The sequence below is a fragment of the Phoca vitulina genome, unplaced genomic scaffold, assembly GCF_004348235.1.
Source record: "Phoca vitulina isolate PV1807 unplaced genomic scaffold, GSC_HSeal_1.0 scaffold13, whole genome shotgun sequence".
NCBI lineage: Eukaryota > Metazoa > Chordata > Mammalia > Carnivora > Phocidae > Phoca > Phoca vitulina.
The window spans coordinates 3,937,404-3,959,413 of NW_022589716.1; the positions used below are offsets into that span (position 1 = coordinate 3,937,404).

The 22,010-nt window shown below is 46.3% G+C and overlaps 1 protein-coding gene, 1 long non-coding RNA gene and 1 pseudogene across 2 annotated transcripts in view; 2 read left to right on the forward strand and 1 right to left on the reverse strand.

Annotated features, from left to right (window-relative positions):
• Window positions 1-724: 724 nt before the first annotated feature.
• On the reverse strand, window positions 725-11,289 carry LOC116637192. Its single transcript, XR_004300424.1, has 3 exons — window positions 11,200-11,289; window positions 10,716-10,870; window positions 725-5,763 (listed from the first exon to the last, which is right to left on the reverse strand). It is a non-coding gene; the product is annotated as an uncharacterized LOC116637192 (long non-coding RNA).
• The window catches only part of ZNF502 (zinc finger protein 502), a 44,269-nt gene continuing 33,266 nt past the window's right edge, over window positions 11,008-22,010 (forward strand). Inside the window, exon 1 of the mRNA XM_032412550.1 lies at window positions 11,008-11,798. The gene's annotated coding sequence lies outside the window, so the exon portion shown is untranslated. The remainder of the gene's footprint in view (window positions 11,799-22,010) is intronic.
• Window positions 11,378-21,741, forward strand: LOC116636933 (annotated as a pseudogene).

The following is a 22,010-nucleotide window of genomic DNA, read 5'->3' on the forward strand; positions in this document are numbered from 1 at the left end:
ATAGGACTAGGGGACACTTCCCCTCCCTCCACACCTCCCCACCACATTATTATGTATAGCTCCTGAACAATAACAGGGGATTACAATGGAAAGAACTGCAAGCCTCCGACTTTATTTCAGAAGAAGTCTCTAGGAAAACCCAAAGACAATAGTGGGGGAAAAATACAAGGACACCAGAGGAAATTTTAGCCTCTAACACCTAAGCTTCAGCAGATGGTAAATATAACTTCTACACAGATAAACATAGAACCTCACACTAAAGGCATATTTACCTCAGGTCTTTTACCTGGTACATCACGTTCAGCTTTCAACAAAAACTATAAGGCATACTAAAAGGCAAAAACCTATAGCTTGAAGACACAGAGAAAGCATCAGAACCAGGCTCAATATGGCAGAAATTTTAGAATTATCAGACCAAGAACTTAAAATAACTATGATCACCATGCTAAGGCTCTAAAGGAAAAAGTGGACAACATGGGAGAACATATGGGTAATGTAAGAGAGAGATGGAAACTCTAAGAATCAGAAGGAAGTGCTAGAAACAAAAAACACTAAAAGAAATAACGTCTTTGAGGGGCACTTGGGTGGCTCAGTCATTAAGCGTCTGCCTTCAGCTCAGGTCATGATCCCAGGGTCCTGGGATCAAGCCCTGCATCGGGCTCCCTGCTCGGCGGGAAGCCTGCTTCTCCCTCTCCCACTCCCCCTGCTTGTGTTCCCTCTCTCGCTGTGTCTCTCTCTGTCAAATAAATAAATAAAATCTTAAAAAAAAAAAAAGAAAGAATGTCTTTGATGGGCTCATCAGTAGACCGGACACAGTTGAGAAAGGAATCCATGAGCTTGAAGATATGTCACTAGAAACTCCCCAAACCGAAAAGCAAAGAGAAAAAAGAATGAAACAGAATATCTAAGAACTGTAGGACAATTATAAAAGTGTAATCACACTTGTAATACAAAAGGACAAGAAAGAAGGAATCTACGAAGTAATAATGGCTGAGAATTTTCCAAAATGAATGACAGACACCAAACTACAACCAGGAAGCTCAAAGAATCGTAAGCAAATACCAAAAAAAGTCTACACTTAGGCATATCATATTCAAACTGCAGAAAAATCAAAGACACAGAGAAGATCTTGAATTGTAAGAAGCCAGGTGGAGGAAATACACCTTATTTATAGAGAAACAAAGATAAGATTTTCACTAGACTTCTCTGCAGAAACCCACCAATCTAGAATTCTGTGTCCAGCAAAATATCCTTCAAAAAAAAATGAAGGCAAAATACTCTCTTGGACAAACAAAATTTGAGGATTTTGTAGATCTGCCTGTCAAGAAATGTTAAAAGAAGTTCTTCAGAGAGAAGGAAAATTATATAGGTAAGAAACTCAGATCTACATGAAGAAAGGAAGAGTGTTAGAGAAGGAATAAATGGACTTCTCCCTCCCCTCATGTCTTGATGCCAAGCCCATACTTGGATCCCCAGGCCCATGCTGAATGATATGGACATGGAGCACGACGGCTCTGTGGGCTTAAAAAAATAAAGAAGATTTGCTTTCGTGACCCACAGCTGCAACCTCTAATTTAAAGATACTGCAATGGACATAGCAAGTTCTCTGGCTCATGGAAGGGAGAAATCTACTCCAAAGACTCTGAGCAAAATTTGGAAATAAGAAATAAAAATATGATGAAAGCTATCTTCCCCTCAACTTTACAGAATTTGATAACATACCTTATTGCGTCATATGCAACAGAATATTTCCCTACAGTGTTAAAGAAAAACCAATTTGGAAGAAAAAAAAATAAAAAGAAAAAAGAAGAACCGGAGCTGGACAGTTGTAGTTAACGCAGTAAAAGCAGGTTTTATTCAGAAACTATTGCAACAGGGGAAAAAGAGGCCTCAGTATAGAACTGGGCCCCATCCCTAGGACAGCACAAAATGGGGACTAAAAAAAGCCAAAGAGGAGGGTCAGGGTCAGGGGATGGAAAATTACTAAGAGGAAACCTCAGGAATAGAAAGATTCTAGTTAAACAGACCTGACAGGATTCTTGCTGAAGGCAGGCCAGGGTGGTCAGATGCTGTACGAAGGAAAACCCACAGTCTTTCCACCCCTGAGTCTTTCTCCTGTGAATCTCCCTTACTACTCACACAAAACACTTCACTTCTGGTCACCAAAAGAGTGGTTTTTTTCCCTACATGAAGCAATTCTCCATGACATCAGCTAGGGAGTCCTACAATTCAACTCAATTCTGACACTATCTATCCAGAGATAGCATCAGGTTCCACAGGTTAAGGTTCAGAACCACAAAGCAGCCGCCCCTCCCCCACTTCAGATGCCAATCCAAGTCCAGGTTATCACCTGTGCTTCTGACTGATGAGCTCTAGAGTGGAAGTTCCAACAACCCCTTCCTTAGGTTCAGTTCATTTGCTAGAGTGGCTCACAGGGCTCGGGAAACACTTCCGTTTACCACTTTATTAAAGGATGTGATAAAGGATACGTGACCAGTTAGATGAAGAGATACACTGGGCGAGGTCTGGGAGGGTCCTGAACACAGGAGCTTCTGTCCCTATGGAGTTGGGGTGCATTACCCTCCCAATGTGGATGTGTTCATCCATGTGGAGACTCTCTGAACCCCGTAATATTGGGATTTTTATGGAGGCTTCCTCATGCAGATCATTAACTCCATTTCCAGCCCCTTTCCCCTCTCTTGAGGATTGGTGAGGGGCAGTGGTATGGAGCTGAATAGTCCAGCTCTAATCATGGCTTGGCCTTTCTGATGACAGTCTCTGTCCAGGAGTCATCCAGGACCCCTCCAGAGTTGCCTCATTAGAACAAGACATTCTTACCACCCAGGAAATTCCAAGGGATTTAGGAGTCCTGTGTCAGGAGCTGGGGTTGAAGACAAAATATTAGAACAAGAGACGCTCCTAGTGCTCTGAACACTTGGGAAATTTAAGGGTTTCAGGAGCCTGTGCCAGGAACTGGGGGCAGACACCAATATATATGTTTTATTTTCTCACAGATACCAAAGGGGGTAGATGAAGAATATTATCAGATGTTGAGGGTGGAGAGTTCTCTCTAAACTGACTTGACAAGATTCTCGCTACAACTGGATGGTGCAGGATAGCCAAGGACAGACTACAAGGTCCAGGCCTAGAGAAGAATGACTAAAGTTTAGTCAAGGAGAGTCTTTGTCAATAGCTACTGTGAAGCCAGTTAAACTGTGGTATCATGTTGACACTGATCAGCCAGAGTTTTAAGAAAAAGGAACTGAATTACTTGAAGTATAGACATCATGGCTTTCTTTAAACACCAAAAATTATTACAGATTTCCAAACTAAACATGAAAAGGCCACCAAAGCATCCTTAATTTTTAGTAAGGTAAATATCAATCACTATAAGCCACATAAACAAAAAGGCCTTTGGGGGTGTTCCCCTCCCCCTTTATTTAGAGTAAAGGGTTCCTGAGACCCAAGTGAGAAGACCATTGTGAATTATCCCCAGCCTTAACAGGTCCATTTCTTGCACCTACTTCAAGAAGAGCCATCAAGAGAGAATCCTAAGTACCTCTCTGTATAAGCCCTTGGCCAGGCCTACATTTTTTAGTTCTTTTAGGCCAGCGAGCTGGTGTTTGGTGAGCTGAGGGACTTTGGACCACAGTTAGCTTTTTTCCTCTCTGTTCTCTTTCTCTTTTGTTTCTTTTTTTCTCATCTTTATGTAGTTTGTTAGTACTGTTAGGGGACATTTCTAGTTAGTATTGCCAGCAGTAAGTTGCTGAGCTGCGGGACCTCACAGCCATGCCTGCGACCAGGAGACCCACACTGACAACCACTGGCTCCTCAAGACCTTTGGCCAGGGCGGCTTTGCTGAAGTGAGGTCGGTCTGGCACAACCTAAGTGGGACAGAAGCATCCATGAAGGTCATTAACAAGAGCCAGCAGAGCTCCTCCAGCCTCCACAGACTATTCCTTGAAGTCCAGAGCCTGGTGGCCCTGAATCACCACCCTTGAGTCATGAAACCACTCAAGGTGACTGACACCACGGAAACACTCTATCTGGTCACGGAGTACACTATAGGCACTTGATCACCCACTGGACCATGCCTGCATGAGAAAGGAGCAGCCCCGGAGGCAGATTCTGCCAGAGAGCGTTCACTGTGTAGTACCATCGCCAGGAGGGTATCATCCCCAGGGACCTAAAGCCAGAGAACCTGCTTTTGGAAGCTGACCTGAACATCAAGGTTGTAGACTTTGGCTTCAGCAATGAGTTCACTATCGGCCATAAGCTAAACACCTTCTGTGGTAGTCCCCCTTATGCCAAAAGTACAACAGCCTCGTGGTGGCCGGGTGGAGCCTGGAGCCATCCTCTATACAATGACTGTCCAGTGACCAGCAGATGCCTGCCTTTACAGGACTTCGGAGAGCTGTGGGAGTGGGTACTGAGCGGAATATACTGCACTCCCCTTTATATGTCTGTGGAGTGTGAAAACCTACTAGAGAAATTGCTGGCCCTCAATCCCAGTGAGAGAAGCGCTTTAGAGGAAACCATGAAGGACCCCTGGATGAACATGTCCATGAAGAGGAACTAAAGCCTTACATCCAGCCACCCCCTGGGCTACAAGGACCCCTGGCAGAACTGAGGTGACGTTATCCATGGGTTATGGGTGGCACCAGATCCAGGACCTGCCGATGGGCTGGAGTTAGGACGACGTGATGGCCAACTACCTGATCCTAGGCTGCAAGAGCCCCAAGGCGGGGGGGTGGACCACTGCTGTGAAGCCCCTGCCTTCAGCTGATCCTACCAACAGCTGCTGTCCTTCTCCATCCTGCACACTTCAGCCTAGGGTCTCTGCCAACGCAAAGAAATGCGGTTTTGGTGAGCCCATCATTCCCACCTTTGTTGCATTCTGTAACTCAGAAAGTCGGCGGCCTGGAGAGGACTGGGAGTCAGTGGAAGGCCAGCAGCCCAGCCAAAGTGTCTGCCAGTCGCCCACCAAGCCTGGAGACAAGGACCCCCCAATCCCCAGCACAGTCCCCAACGTGGCCCTGGGGCCTCCCCTCTACCCACAGCATCTACCATCCATGTGGTAGAGCCCCACATGGAACCAGCTGCCCTCGGGGTTTATCCTACAATGGAAACTCCCTCCATCCTGGGTGGCCCGGTGATGGGACCCCAGCCTCTCCCTTTGGCAACAGCCAGGGCTGACAGGGGACTGTTGGGAGCTTCTTCAACTTCCTCCTCAGACAGATACCCGTGTTTCAGGCTGCCCATAAAGAACTGGTGTGGCCCTTCAAACACAGTGAAGCCAGCAAAAGCTCACATGGTGGATAGCTGAGGCAGCGATAAAACCAAAGACTGCTTTTAAAGAGGGAGCAAGAAGATCCTGAGTTCCACAGAGCCCAGCGACAGGTGTGGGAGCCGAGCCAGTGCTGAGGCAACAGCTGCGGGGATGCGAGTGGTGCAAGGAGCTTACAGCGCGTGCGCAGGGAAGCCGAGGCCTGCGTGCAGGGGAGGATAGCAGGTGCGGACTGCCGAGGCGCTCTGCATGGGATTCAGATCAAGGGAGTACCTGCACTTCCACAGCATTCAAAGGCATTGAATCCAAAATGCTGGTGAGCTTAAAGGATGGTTGGGAGCCAATGGGGAGATAAGCAGAGAGGCTGGTCCTTTGTCCCAACCTGGATGAATCTTCAGAGACTGTTGTCCTGGGGCACTTCTTCCCTCCTGCTCTTCTGTCTCTTCCTCCATGTTTGTCAGGGAGGGGAGATACTGCTGTAGAAATAAACACAATAAAGAAACATTTAACGGGGAGGCATTTAACATCCATTTTCTGAGTTGCTTTTAAAGCTGGATTGTGGGAGGTGATTATTGATTTGACTGGTTGTCATTCATGTTTGTCTTAGAGAACACAGGGTTGACACTCCCTTGAGCAGGTTTGATAGTAGTGATATTAACACCAACAAATAACAAGCCACAGACTTTCTAGACCATTTCAATTCCTTTTAGGTACAAGTGCCCATTGAACACACTAGGAAATGAATGTTGAGTGGGGTTAAGCACTTTGTACAATCACGGTGCTGGTGAGTGGCAAAGCTTGTATCAGGAGCTTGTGCTTTGAACCCTGGCTCTATGGCCTCCCGTGACTCAGGCCTGGGGCCTCCGCAGGCCTGGTTTTGACATCCTTTCAAGGTTGTTACACTGTGTCTCTGAATTAATGGATAATTCAGGAATATAAGAGATGAGACAACCAACCACTTGTGAAGTAATCTTCAGAGCTCTGGGTGAATTAACCTGTCTGCAGTTCCCTAAATCCTTCTCTGCATTAGTCCTGAGTACAAACTCTACCTCAAAAATGTTAGGAAGAAAAATGAAGCTGTCCAGAGTGCTGGAAACACTAAGGTTGTCTGGAGCCTGTTTAGCTGCAGGGAGAGTGCCTTGTAGGTCCTTTAGCACACAAGTGGGCCCCCCTGGTGTTAGAGCCTGATCCAGATCTAAACGGATCTAGGGTGGTGCCTAGCAGGGTGGCCTTCACTCTCTTCTGCCTCATGTCGACGAGCCTCATGTCTTATGAGCTAGAGAGCAAGTGTAGGGTGATGGCTTCCAGATGAACTCTTGTATATTTAAAATTCACTTACTAGACTCAAGAGCCCCTCTCCCTATCCCAATCCTTTTTATTCAGGTACGAATTAGAACTTGCCTGAGGACACCCACTCACCCCTGAACTGCTGGGTCACACCTCTGCCCAGGGGATCTGCAAGTGTGCTCTGGGCCTCTGTCCTCTCAGGCACTGGGAATAGGCATCTCATTTAGGGTGAGATTTGAGCTTTTTCCAGAGTCACACTGCTTGGTGAGGTCACTGAAAAGTTTTGTAAGGGTCCTTGATTGAAAGTTCTTTTTTGGCATGTCCTCTAGGTTGAGGTGCAACCCTTTGGCATAGGCTTTCTTGATTATCATAGTGCTTGGCACTTAACAGTTCTTCACAAATAGTGTTTTCCCTTTTTCCTGCAAGGGAGTTACAAAGAAAGAATTGCAGGGATATTTTGGAAGAGGGGGAGAGACACTAGGTACAGCTAGGGTGAGGATCAGGAATTTTTGTTTGTTTTTAAAGATTTTATTTATTTATTTGACAGAGAGAGCCAGAGAGCACAAGCGGAGGGAATAGCAGAGGGAGAGGGAGAAGCAGACTTCCCACTGAGCAGGGAGCCTGATGCAGGGCTCAATCCCAGACCCCTGGGATCATGACCTGAGCCAAAGGCAGATGCTTAACCATCTGAGCCATCCAGGCACCCCAAGGATCAGGAATGTTTTGTGGATGAGGCAGATTTGAAGTTGAGGCCCGGCCAGAACTCATGGGACCCTGAGTCCTCATGCGAGGCAGGTCACATATTCTTCTGAGGGCCATCATTTCTTTTCCATGGAAGCTGCTGGTGCCAGTTTCCAGGCTGCCTGCTGTTGGAGGGCAGTTTTGAGTTTGTACACAACACAGATCCATTGGTGGTGGTTGCCTGGAGCCTTGGCTGGAAAGGATCCCGAAGTCAAGGTCTGGCTCAGCAGGAGGGAGTCCTACTTTTCAGGTACCTGTAATAGTTATAGTTCCTAGTACCGCCTTCACTGTGGCTCCCACTTGTAATGGGATGATGTTAAATGACTCCAGGGCAGAGTTAGGAGGATGGACATAACCTGGTCACTACAGGAGCTTCTGGGTCAGAGAGCTCTCTGATCGCCACTGCATATATCCAGGCATGCTATATTTGCAAGCGCGTGTATTTATAGGCACTGCAGTTATGTTTTGGATTTGCACCCTGATCCAGGCATTAACTCATTTAAAAGAATATTTTAACATTTTCAAAAAGTTGAGCATCTTTAAATTCCCTATTTCTATTATTTCTAATTTTATTGCATTATGGCCCAGAACTGTAAGATGTTAAAATTTTTGTCCTTTTATATTTACTAAATATATCTTTTTGTTTTCAAAATATAATGAAAGGTATTTCTATTTCTTTGTAAATTGTCCTGGTTTGTTAAAAAAAAAAATTCACTTTGTTATTTGTTACTACATTCTTTTGGGTAGGTACGTACAGTTCAGTAATACTTTTATTGTTTTGCATATTTTTGAGTTTTTTTAATCATTTAAACCTTCATTCTCTCTTAAGACTTTTCCTTTTGTGCCTCCCATGCTCTAGATTCTATGATTTAATATTTCTCAGTTAAGACTGCTTTCAGCTCTGGATACCGGAAAATCTGACACACAGTAGTACGAACAAGCAAGGATAGGAGATGAGGCCAAAAAAGTAGGCAGGGGCCAGGTTATCTGGTTATCTAAGCACTTATTTTATTTTCTCCCCGCCCCTCTAAGCTTTTATTTTGTTGCAACAAGAAGCCAGTGGGAGGGTTTAACGGGGGTGGGAGGGAGTGAAGGGGGGAGTTGGGGGGGTGTCGGGTTAATATATATCATGTCTTTCATGTTTTCTATGGAGCACCCTGGATGCTGACTGGAGAATGGACTGTAGGAGAGTAAGAGGGGAAGCAGGGAGCTGGGTTAGGAGGCAGTCTTTGCAGAAGACCAGTAAGAGAGGAGGGTGACTGAAACTGGTGTAGAAATGGAGACAGTGAGGAGTGGCTGCAATCAGGATGCACGGCAACAGGACTTGCTGGAGGACTGCATGTGGGATGAGAAGGGAAAAAGAGCCAGTGATGACTCCTGAGTGCTCCCCTCAGAAAAGAGGACCCAGGCCTGGGGGTGCTCAGCAGGTAGATGGTATTCAAAGCTGGGGGCCTCTGTAGGTTCGCTCTAAGAAGAGAGGGCCCATAGGAAGAAGAAGGGGGCTGAGGATCCCAGAGGACTTGTGGAGGAGGAGGAGCAATAAGAGGAAGACAGAGTAAGGCAGGAGTGAATCTGGAGGGAGGCAAATCCAGAGAAAAGTGTTTTAAGACGGAAGAAGTGCTCAATCGTGTTTCAGCTAAAAGGCTGAGAAAACAAAAACTTAATCCTGAATTCAGTAAAATGGCAATCATTGGTGACCCCCGTGAAAGCCACTTCGGTGAAGTGGTGAGGAGGGAAGCTGGACCGGAATGGGTTTAGGAGAGAAGATGAGGAGAGGCAGCTTGAATGGAGCAGAGAAGAATGGGAAATGGAGAGGACCCGGGGGTCAAAGGAGGTCTGTGTTTAATATACAACATTAGGGTACATTTGTATTCCGAGGTTGGCAAGGGATCACTACTGACACAGGACTGCAGAACTCTGGGGTCAGAATCTAAAAGGCCTTCTCAGCCCCCACTTTACTAAATTATAACTTCAATCTTTAAAATCAATGGGATTTTGGGCGCCTGGGTGGCTCAGTCGGTTAAGCGACTGCCTTCGGCTCAGGTCATGATCCTGGGGTCCCGGGATCGACTCCCGCATCGGGCTCCCCGCTCAGCCGGGAGTCTGCTTCTCCCTCTGACCCTCCCCCCGCCCATGCTCTCTCTCTCAAATAAAGAAATAAAATCTTTAAAAAAAAATCAGTGGGATTTTTGCCATCTATTTCATGATACAGGCATACCCACAGAATATATCCCCAATTAATGTTTTCCTGGAAGAAGATTTTAATTTTTAATACCCAAAGTGCATAGCAGTCATTTGTCTCTCTAGTTTAAATTGAGTCTTCAAAAAACATACTTTGAACAAGGAAAAGTTTCATGTTGCTTTCAAATACAATCAGCAGACCATCAATCACACTAGTCACTTTGCAAATCTTTGGAGTGTCGTCAAGATGTACAGTATCTGATGCTGCTGGTCTACCAACACAGCACTGCTACTGCACAAAAAGCAACCGTATGCTAACAGCTGTATTATTTTTTTGATTTAATTTTTTACGTATGATGTGGAGAACAAAGGCAAAAGAAATAAGGAAAAAAAAATAAATTTCCTTACAACTTACAGCCCACTGACAAGTCCCTGAGACAGGGAGAGTGACCTTCTTCTAAGAACTCAACTCAATACTTGCTAGAAGCAAAAGGCAATCTTAGCTTAACATTAGCCCGACATCCAGGATCTTGTAAGTCTTCTTTAACATATAAAAATTCCTCTGGAAACTTCCTGTATCTCTACTGCCACCTCCCTCCACCTCGCCAAGATATGTTAGCAATCATCCTCCAAGCATACGGCCCACTGATAAACATGTGATGGGTCTCATGACTAAGGTTTTCCTAGACAGTAGTAAATGCCCTTTTCCTAACGACAGCTAACCCCTCAAGGTCCTGAAAACCTGGCTTCCAAATTCCTTAGAGACTTACACTATCCCTAACTCCCTTCCAACTTGAAAGTCTATAACCAGCCACTCCTCACGACCCCAGTGCAGATCTGCCCTAGGGTCCTATCCCCTCTGCTTTAATAAAACCACCCTTTTTGCACTGAAGATGCCTCAAGAACTCTGTTCACTCCGAACCCCAACATTTTCACAGCAAGTAAACTCTCACCCCAACATGGGGCTCGAACTCACAACCCAGAAATCAAGAATTGCAAGCTCTTGTGACTGAGCCAACCCAGACACCGAAAAATTGGTAGGGTTTTTTGATGGATTTGCTATGCCTTATAATTTTTTGTTTAAAATAATGGGAAATAAGGTCTCCTTAGAATTTGTTCTCAGAGAAAGTCCTGACATTTCAGGCATAGACTATTAACAATCACTTAATGGCATATGACTTTCCAGCTTCGTCTTAGTTTCAAGTTTTTAATTACTTACCTTGGAAATTACTTAACTTCATTTCTTCCAAATCTGGCAGTAGGACTGATGCTCTAGAAAGTTATACCATGGATATTTTGCTTTTTTTGCATCCTTCCTGCACAGAATTGGAGCTTTGCCGAAGTGAGTTTGAGACGTGTGTAGTGATGGAGTAACTGGAGTTAATCAGAAAAACTAAATGGAAAAACGACTTAAAAAAAATTATCACTATAACCCCCAACAGCAACAAATTGTTGAATTATTTTGTGGTTCTGAAGGGATATTTAAAAAGTTATATTTAAAGGGGTTCCAAAGGAGCCGGGCAGTAGGGCAGAAACTGTCGTACCACCTTCCTCCACAAACTTCCCTGATCTCTTGGGAAGGACCAACGGGAGCTTGTGGTCCTGCTGGCGGTGTGAATGAGGCCAAGGGGGCCAGGATAGGTCAGGGGAGTCAGAGAAGTGGCTTGGGCGCGGTCCCCCAAGGGGATTAGGAGCTTACTGACCTGCCCGCCTGACTTTCCCATCTGTACCACGCAGAATTGGGCCTGTCCACTGTCATGTTTCTCCTTTTCAAAACACCGCACTGGGCAGTCAGTCCCTCTAAGAAGCTGTTCAGCCAGCCCAGGGGTCCAAGGGGCACTCTGCGGGGAGCCACACCACCGAGGGTCCACGGGGACGATTATGGCAGCCCCGAGGGACAGAGGTGACGGCGAGAAAGGTGGCTTTGAAAAGGCAAGTTCCAGGTTTCCAGGTACCGGTATTTCCATCGTAGCCGGTGAGTTTACGTTTCAAATACCGGCTTAAGAGCTTCCGCACGGGTTCCAAGAAGTGTCACCAACCGCCAAGTCCGCGCGAGTCCCTAAGCCCCAACCCCACCGAGGGCCGCCTCAACGTGCGCGGCCCGGCGGCACCGCGCATGTCCGAGGGGGCGTGGCTCGGAGGGCGAGGCGAGTAGAGGCGGGAGTGAGGCGGTGGGAAGGGCGGGGCGTGCTGAGTCGTGGAGGTTGGGCTGTACCCATGGCCAACTCTCCTCAGGCTGTCAGATGGGCCGGCCTGCGAGAAATCCGGCTTCGGCCACAACACCTGGCGCCATCGGCAATTCGTAAGGATGCTCTATCACGATTACAGCGCGAGTCAGGCTGTCCGGGACCCGCTGGGCCGCGCTGTGTCCCTGGCGGCGGGGCTTGGGGGAGATCCGCGCTCCTCCGGGCTTGGCGGGACCGCCCCTGGGACGCGGAGGGGCGGGGCGGGAGGAGAGGCCTCTCCCTGGGCATGCTGGGAGCTGTAGTCTCTCAGTCGCTCCCAGCCGGCTGCTTTCAGGGCTGCAGGACTACAACTCCCAGAATGTGCTAGGCGCTGGGTGTTCATTGTGGTTTAGCTTTTGCTTAGATTTTGTGGCTCTGACACTTTACTTACCCCATTCCCATTCCTATTTGCTGCACTGATTGCTTTGTTGTTATTTCCTAGGAGCCATTTGGTTGTTTCTGTATCCTGCAGTGTTTTTAGGGAGTTCACCCTCACTACATAAAGTCACTGCGCAGTAAATACAATAGCTACCTACTTGTAGTTCTCATGTTTGTCTTCTCCAATGAAGCTGTGAAGAATCTTAGTTACTTGTAGCTCCTCTCATTCTCATGCGAATGGGGCCACTTACCAAGCTGGGCACCTCCTCTTTGGTCTCATTGATATTATCTTTTTCATCTATTTTGAAATATACTCTGCTAGTAACATGGACACTGACAGACATTTTTACATATCTAACATCTCCATGAAGAAGGCCTATGATCCCCATTCTATGGGTGTGGAAACTGAGGCTCAGAAGGGTTGAGTAGCTTCCTAAACCTCATACAATTTCTCTGCACCTTTTGAGTCTTAACCTGGAACTCTGCCTCCCAGGTATATACACTTTGTGTGAAAGAAGATAAGTGTTTACAGAATTTTGGCACAAGGAGCTGAAAGCAACTTAAATGATTTTAATTTGAATACAGCTTTGCACAACTTCTTTCTTTCTTACTTCAACCTCCCAGATTCCTGTAACTCTCAAATATGCATTGGGTAGTTTCAGAAAGGTAGATTCACAAAGCTTCTTTTCTTTTTCCCAATATTCAAGTGGCCTTACTTGGTGTGTTTTAAGATGCGGGAGAGTCAACGGTGATGTTATACTTTTCAGATGATCAAATTCAGGAACATCAGCCAACTTAGCACTGAGCAGCTGGACAGATCTGCAGTGCCTGGTGCTGCTGAGCAGTGAGCTCTGGGAAAGCGAGCTCTGGCAGATCCTACTCTGGCTGGGCGCTGTCTTCAGTAACACTGGCCTGTGGGGATGTGAGCTCCTGGATCTTGTATGGCTCTGGCTGGCTTCTTGATTTTTTGTTTTTGTTTTTGTTTTTTATAAGGGAAGTGAAGTTTAGAGATTTATTTATTTATTTATTTATTTATTTATTTGAGAGAAAAAACACAGAGGGAGAGGTAGAAGCAGACTCCCTTGCTGAGCAGGGAGCCCAACGTGGGACTCAATCCCAGGACCCTGAGGACCATGATCTGAGCCGAAGGCAGATGCTTAACTGACTGAGCCACTCAGGCACCTCGGCTTCTTGTTTTTAATAACAGTTTAATGGTTTGGGGTGCCTGGGTGGCTCAGTCATTGAGCGTCTGCCTTCGGCTCAGGTCATGATCCCAGGGTCCTGGGATCGAGCCCCACATCGGGCTCCCTGCTCAGCCGGGAGCCTGCTTCTCCCTCTCCCACTCCCCCTGCTTGTGTTCCCTCTCTCGCTGTGTCTCTTTCTGTCAAATAAATAAAATCTTTTTTTAAAAAATAAAAATAACAGTTTAATAGTTTGAAAGTGATCATGTGGTGGATATGTGTTTTCTTTCGTGTGTGTGTGAGACAAATAATGAGCCTAATAATTTCATATGAACCCATGGCTGTTCTCAACCACGGACAGTGGTGGAAAAGCTGATTTGTGTATAATCACTGCCTTCATACTTCATACAGAGAAGACATGTCTCCATGTCTTTGCCTTTTATATCTTGCTCGTCTGTGCCAATGTGCTATTTTAGGGGCAGTGCTAATGGTTCAGATTGCAGGGTTCCCTCACATACATTTCCAATTTTTTCCTTGTTTGGGCTTAAAATGTAGTAACATTATTATCTTAAATGGCATAAGTATCTTTGTTGATGAAAAAATTCTATTGCCAAATACTTCTTCTTTTTAAAAAAGATCTTATTTATTTGAGAGAGAGAGAACGAGCAGGGGGGAGGAGTAGAGAGAGAGGGAGAAGCAGGCTCCCCGCTGAGCAGGGAGCCCAATGTGGGGCTCTATCCCAGGACCCTGAGATCATGACCTGACCCGAAGGCAGACGCTTAACCGACTGAGCCACCCACGTGCCCTCAAACCCCTGTCCTTATGAAAAGAAAAAGCAGGGTCAGAGAATCTTGATGCAGTGTCCAGCATTCTGCATGACCAAACAGGCTTTATGTGGAACTTGGGGTCAGTAGGTGTGGCCTGTATCCTCTCAACACAAATCAGGCATACATTACCAGATATGAGGACAGACAGGTTTAACTTCCCAAGCCAGAGGCTCCCGGGACCACTGTATTGAAGGACGGTCCTAGCCTGGCCCTTCCTGTAAGATGAGGTGTCTCCCTCCTATTTTCTCTGAGACCTTACAGGTTCCACTGTCATTGTTTCTCCTATAACTTCATCCTCTCTGCTCACAGAGTAACAGAAACCTTTTTCAATGAATTCAGGTCTCTCCATTCCTTCAAAACTGGTCAAAAAATTTTTTTGTGGGCTGGGAGGGGCAGAGGGGGAGAGAGAATCCTAAGGAGGCTCCACACCCAGCTCAGAGCCTGATGTGGGGCTCGATCTCACAACCCTGAGATCATGACCTGAGTGAGCTGAAACCCAAGAGTCGGATGCTTAACTCACTGAGCCACCCAGGTGCCCCTGACCACATTTTCTAAATTTTACTCTACCTATTATATTCCTCCTCAGTGCACTTCCGAAATTAAGAGAACAGGGGCGCCTGGGTGGCTCAGCCGTTAAGCGTCTGCCTTCGGCTCAGGTCATGATCCCAGGGTCCTGGGATTAAGCCCCCAGCAGGCTCCCTGCTCCACGGGAAGCCTGCTTCTCCCTCTCCCACTCCCTCTGCTTGTGTTCCCTCTCTCGCTGTGTCTCTCTCTGTCAAATAAATAAATAAAATCTTAAAAAAAAAAAAAAACAAAATTAAGAGAACAAAACTTTCTATAGATTACTGCCAGTTTCAGAACAAAGATTACTTAGAAAGGGGCAAAAATGGGTGGTTTGGAACAAGGATGAAGAGAAGTATTTTCTTTATATTTTTTAGAGTTTTACAAAATATTCAACTGTATTCTAAGAAAACAAAATTAAAATAGGAAAAAAAATAAAAGCAAAACTGACTCTTTACTGTCCCTTCAGGCCCAGTCCTGTAGAAGTGTGTCTCTTTCTCCTGTTCCCTCAATCCTGCACAGACTTCACGCCAGCACGCGGAACCCTGGACTGACTGAACTCACCTGCCGACACACCTGCCTCCCCAACTAGACCTTGAGTATCTGCTCTGACTCATCCTTCCCACCTGTGTCTAAAACATGGCCTAGCTCACTGCAGTCACATATGTGGTTAAGGAGTCCATCACTTCTATATCAAGGCCATGGTCTTGTTAGAGAAATATAATCTCTCATATTCCCTCTTTGCAAGCATAGCCTTCATGGAGACTGGGACATATTAGTACAAATGTTGGAAAGGAACCGATTTTCCCATCAGTCCCTGACCCAGTGCAATCATCACAGAGACATGGGATGATGACTGTAGCTCAGAGTCTTGGACACCTTCCAGATGCACTTAGAAGATGCACTCGATCCAAGTGGAGACACCTTCCTATTTACTGGAAACAAGCTTTCAATTCAGGAGAGAGAGAAAGTCCCTACTGACCTGTACGTCACAAGATATTTCATGGATAGAAGTAGAACTACAGATGAGTTGACGAGAGAGACATCCCGGGACAAGGGCTCTATCAACTTGGTCTGTCACTGCCCTCAGGAAGCTCAGTCTCATCTTTTCTCTCGCTCATTGAGTCCATCTAGTGACATCTCTGTTACTGACCTCTCTTCCCATACACAACTTTTCCCAGTCCAAGCCCTTCTTGTCCTAAAGGCCACTTGGGCTTCTGAGACTCTTCTGCCTTATTAACCCCAGGTTTGTGCCCCAGAAAAGGTGCGTGGGAAAGTATTTTTGAGCAGAGATTTTTCAAATGGCCTCCAGGACAAGCCAGGTTAACCCTGCTTCAGAGGGAGAGCCTTGGAGCAGGTGACAGCAATCCTTTGAGGGCTTTAGGCCTCAGGATAAAGCCCAGAACTTGACAGTGGAGCAGATCTCTGACATTGAATGCGCCCATTTAACTTTATGTATGCAGAAACTGAGCCCAGAGAGGTCAGATGACTTGCCTATCAACACACAGCCTATACATGACCTTGCACCCAGGAGTGAAGTGCCCTTCACACTCCATTGGCCTGTCTTCTTCCACACCTTTACCTGCTAAAATCAGAGTGAGATGAAAACTGGCAAAGCTCTGGCGTACAGCAGTGGTTCTTAAACTTTGTTGCATATTAGAATCACTTGGAGAGCTTAAAATAATACTGATGTTTGGCTGCATACAAGATCAACGAAATCACAATTTTTGGGCTGAGTTCCAGGTGACTGGGGTACTGGAATCAATGCAAACAGCTTGACTTGTCTGTGCCTGGGAATGGGGAAGGGTGGGAGGGGACAAGTGGCCTGGAGGGTCCAGTCCCCTTCTGGCATCCTGTGGGCCTATGATTCTGGTAGGGGGAAGCTGTGGGGCAGGGGGATTGCTTGGGTCTACTGGGATTTAGGACTGCTTTCAAGTGGGGCCTGCACCTACCAGAGAATTTTGATGGTCTACAAATTATTTCTGCATCCAGAGGAGCTGGACCAGTCCACCAAGCTCTCTCAATGCTGCCATTTAGAAATAAACTCAGTGCTTGGGAACAGGGGAAGGGCTGACTGTGTTCCAGGAAATTTCTCCCTGGCCTCTGGGGAATATTCTGACAGTGTCTCTGAAGATGGAGACAAATGTCTTCTTTGGTTAAGAAGTCTTTGGATGATTTGAACATAGGTTTACAAGTTACTGTTTTGGTAAGGTAGAAAACTGTAGTATTTAAAAATTAAGAGCCAATTTTACGATTTTAGAGCCAAATATACTTAGATTGACTGATAAATTGTTTAATGAAGACACTGGTAAGAATAAAAGCTAAGGGATAAGGAGCTTTAACATTAATTTCTATTTTCATAAATTTTATATTCATTATAGTCTAAAACTGGGGTCTATCTATGTGTATATATTTCTGTGTATCTCTGTATCTCTATATAGCTTTGAGATGTGTGTAACTATTTGGTAGGTGCCAATTCTCCTGCAGCACCCATACTTTCTTCCCTTTGGAGAAGTTGTAACACTTGTTCATACTAGTGTAAGTAAAGAAAAAATGTTTGGGTGGGCTAGGGCCTCTGTAATGTGGTCGAAGAAGAGAGGAAGTTGGCTAAGAAGGCTGGTCCCTGGGGCGCCTGGGTGGCTCAGTTGGTTGGGTGACTGCCTTCGGCTCAGGTCATGATCCTGGAGTCCTGGGATCGGGTCCCGCGTCGGGCTCCCTGCTCGGCGGGGAGTCTGCTTCTCCCTCTGACCCTCCTCCCTTTCATGCTCTCTCTCTATCATTCTCTCTCTCTCTCTCAATAAATAAATAAAAATCTTAAAAAAAAAAAAAAAGAAGGCTGGTCCCTGGCTCTCTGGGCTTCTGCTTGGACACCTGGGAAACCCTCATTCATTCTTGACCAAGTAACAGGGGACCTAGAGGAGTGGGGTGAGCAGCCCTAGCCAGATGCCCTCCATGCAATTCTCTCAGCTTACATCATAAGTATGGATTACCCTCAAAGATCTTCAAAGTTCTGGGTTCTTCTGATTTCTTTAGTTTTCCTACGAGTCTTGCCAGGGATGTCAAAAACTAAATCAGTTTTACCAAAAGATTTTGTGGAGTGATTATCTATTTCTTTTTTTTTTTATTATGTTATGTTAATCACCATACATTACATCATTAGTTTTTGATGTAGTGTTCCATGATTCAGAGTGATTATATATTTCTATGTCTGCCATGATCTTCCATCTTCTCAGTCCCTGAGTTAGCTGTTTTTGGTGAGAAAATATTTTAAAGAATGGTTATATATTATTTTACAATATACAATTTTATGTAGTGATTATTTTATAGTTATTAATCTCATTTTATAGAGCAGTTATGTACATATATATTTTTGGTAGAGTGCGAGCACATGAGTGTGCTTGCTGGGGGCGGGGGAGAAGGGGCAGAGGCAGAGGGAGAGGGAGAGAGACAATGGGGGTGGGCCTCAATCCCATGACCCTGGGATCATGATCTGAGTCAAAATCAAGAGTGGGACGCTTAAACTGACTGAGCCACCCAGGCACCCCAATTGTATATTTTAATATTACAGACTTTGCTATAGGCCTCCTGTGAGGTCAGCTTCCACCCACAGGGCAGCTTCACCCATGGATGGGCCTTCCCTGGGGCTGCTGAATCCAATGGCCCAGTGCGGTGCAACAATGGACCAGTTGCAACAACTGTCAACTGTGATGGCCACATACGACTCAGACAGAGCCTTCCATAGGCTGCACCACAGTTCAGCTTCAACCTCTGATCAATCCTGCTTCCTCCCTATCCTGCCACAGAGGTTGACAGCTAATCTATATCCTGCTTGCCAAAATCAATCTCAACATCTGCTCCCAGAGAAACTAACTCAAGACAGATGGGAGTGGGAAGGAAGGCACTTTGGAAAGGGATTTTGGAACTAGATTGCTCCCTGGCTGGCTGGCAATGAGAACCCCCTCACGGACTAGATGGAACACCCATGCACCTATACACCCATGCCAGATACAGCTGGCAGTCTAAGCATTAACACTCTCACAGGTCATGGGATAGTAAGTGCTGGTTGCCACTGAAGCAAACAGAGATGCTTTGTGTAGCAAGAAAGCTGAGACCCACACCCAGGACTAATTAGAGTGGCCAAGCTCTTGGTAAGGTTAGTCAGCTACCCACCGTAGATCTGTTAGGCTGTGTGGTGTGTGTGTGTTTGTGTGTGTGTGTGTGTGTGAGAGAGAGAGAGAGAGAGAGAGACCCTAAAACTTGGTTTTGGGGGCTTTGGGTGGATGCCCCCAAACTTTCAACCAGACTCCTTGGAGCCTGCAGAAATGGCCCACCCCGTCCCTATTAAGAACAAGTGCTGTCTCTCCATTCTCTTCCTACAACTAGAATGATTGTTCTAGCTCTTCTTTCTTCCCAACTCCCGCCTTTTCAGCTGCCGGTGGGAGGGAAATTGGTAGCCCCAAATAAGCAGGCAAAATGGGCGCTAGATTCAGAGGAGTGAAGTAGTCCGTTTTCGTTAGAGCCCTAAAGTGCGGCTGGCTGTCTCCTTTTCCAGATGACGACAACAGTTCCGACTGTCACTGAGGGCTTTCCGGGGTCAGGGGAGCTGCTGGACTCTTGCTAATTCAATTTTTCCATTCCAGTCTCTTCCCTATCATCTCCCCCTTCACCCTGGAATGTGTTCAAGAAATTTGATGAAAAAGAAAATGTGTCTAACTGCATCCATTTGAAAACCTCAATTATTAAGGATATTAAGAACCAAGTGATAGAGTAATTTCCAGGTGTGGAACCATGGCTTAATCATATAATGCCTAAGAAAGAGTCTGTCAAAATATGGTGCCATGAACATATAGAAATCCTTACAGTGAATGGAGAGTTACTATTTTTTAGACAAAGAGAAGGGCCTTTTTATCCAACCTTAAGTTTACTTCACAAATATCCTTTTATTCTGCTGCACCAGCAGGTTGATAAAGGAGCCATCAAATTTGTACTCAGTGGAGTAAATATCATGTGTCCAGGCTTAACTCTTCTCCTGGAGCAGTAGATAGGATTGTTGCAATCATGGCAGAAGGAAAACAGCATGCTCTGTGTGTTAGAGTCATGAAGATGTCTGCAGAAGATATTGAGAAAGTCAACAAAGGAGTTGACATTGAAAATGTCCATTATTTAAATGATGGTCTGTGCCATATGAAAAATATATAAATGAGCTCAAAACAAATACACTTGGGCAAAATATGGATATAGTGCTTTATCTGTGTTTTTGTCTGTGTGTGACAGCATGAAGACAATACTTCTGTGGCTATGCTGAATAAATTCAATGGATGCTAAAAAAGAAAAAAAAAAAAAAGCACTTGTTATCACCTTGCTTGGAGACAATGCAGACATCTCTCTCTGCAAGACAGCATCACGTCCCATAAGACTTGTACCTGTCTTCTCTCCTACCATCAGGCTATAACTCCCCCAGAAGAGCTGCATGACCCAGCTGGGAGAAGACATGTGGGGCTGAATTCTCAGGGTGTTTGACCCATGGCCAGACCACAAAGATGGGGAGCTCTCCTGAAATACAAGATTTAACACCCTGGCAAATGCCCCAGGAGATAGTGTGACCCCAGTACTGGGACGGCTCCTAGAAGCATGGAGAAAGTTGTGGCCTGGGCTAAGTGAAGTTGAAATGCCAGAATGGCTGACAGTGGAGGGGGTGGGACAAGATGCCATATGGAGCTGTGGCCCTTGCCAGAGCAAGGATCATAATGCATGCCCCTGGGGCTCTGGATTGAGGCTGTGCTGTCCACAGTGGAGGGGTATGTACCTTTATAAAGCTCCTGGAATTCTTCCTGGGCCCTTGTAGAGACAGAATACTGGTCCATGGGAAACCAAATGGCCACACGCTGAAATGTTTGTCATGAGCTGAGTTTCATGAGACGCACCAAGGCTTAAGGGCAGGCAGGGCCAGTGCCATGTTTACTGCTGGGATCAGGCACAAATGTGAGAGGGCACAGGTGAGCTGCATGAGAAAGGGGCCCAGAACCCCGTGTCACCCACCACTGCTGCACCAACACTCTACTTCAGCTCACACCTATGGCTATACGGTGGATTCCCTATGTCCAAGCTTGGTTGCGTGTGGGTGTATAAACTGAAATGCAGACAGCAACTTCACTGGAACCTCACCTAGCAATGGCTCAAAAAGACAGTGGTGAAGGAAAACACCCCTAAATGGGGAATATGCCTGGTCATCCACCTGGGGTAGGAGAAGTGGATCAAGGTTAGAATTCATACTGACGTATGGCAGTAGGGAATGACCTGGCTGGCTGGTGAGGGGCCTGGAAGATTGGGGATGAGGAGGTGTAAGGTGGAGGCATGTGGATGGATGACTGGGAAGTTGTGCACATTGTTGTGTCATGTTAATGCCCATCGGAGAGCATCCAGCACGGAAGAACTGAACAACTAAGACAGCTGATGTTGGCCGGTCTTGGTCATTGGCCACTCCAGTGCTGGCACAACTGACACATGAATTAGAGTGGCCACGGTATGAGAGATGTAGCTTATTAGCATGGAATGCAACTTGTTGAGGCTGATTTAGCTGTTGTCATCACTGAATGCCCAGCTTGCCTGCAAGACACCAGCCCTGAGCCACCTGCAAGGCATCATTCCCAAGGACACCAGCCAGTTAGCCACTTAGCAGCAAGTTGATGGTTTTCATAGGAATGGACATTCTTGGTCTGAGCTTGCTTTCCTGCTTGCAGGTCCTCAGGCAGCATCACTCTCTGAGGCTCATGGAGCATCTGGCCTATTGGTATGGGTGCCTCAGAGCACAGCACCAGACCAGAAGACACTCCCCCTCCCCCTCCCGACACACTGAAGGAAGTGCAGGAATGGGCCATGACTGTGGGGTCCTCTGGCTGAGTCAAACATGGTACCTCCAGAGGCTGCCTGCTTGATGGACTGTTGGGGCGGTCTGTGGTGTGGGTGAAGTGCCAGTTTGGAGGTGTGCTCCATGAAGATGGGCACTGTCTTCTGATTCTGTAGTGAATCAGTACTGAAGATAGCAATCTGGATGCTCTCTACAGTTCAGCAATTTAATAGAGCAATCTGGTCAGTTTTCTCTGAAAATCATAGCAGCATTTAAAGGGTCTCCCTTGGGTGCCTGGGTGGCTCAGTCAGTTGGGCGTCTGACTTCGGCTCAGGTCATGATCCTGGAGTCCTGGGATTGAGTCTCACGTCGGGCTCCCTGCTCGGTGGGGAGTCTGCTTCTCCCTCTGGCCCTCCCCCATCTCATGCTCTTCTCTCTCAAATAAATGAATAAAATCTTAAAAAAAATAAAAATAAAGGGTCTCCTTCATCCCAG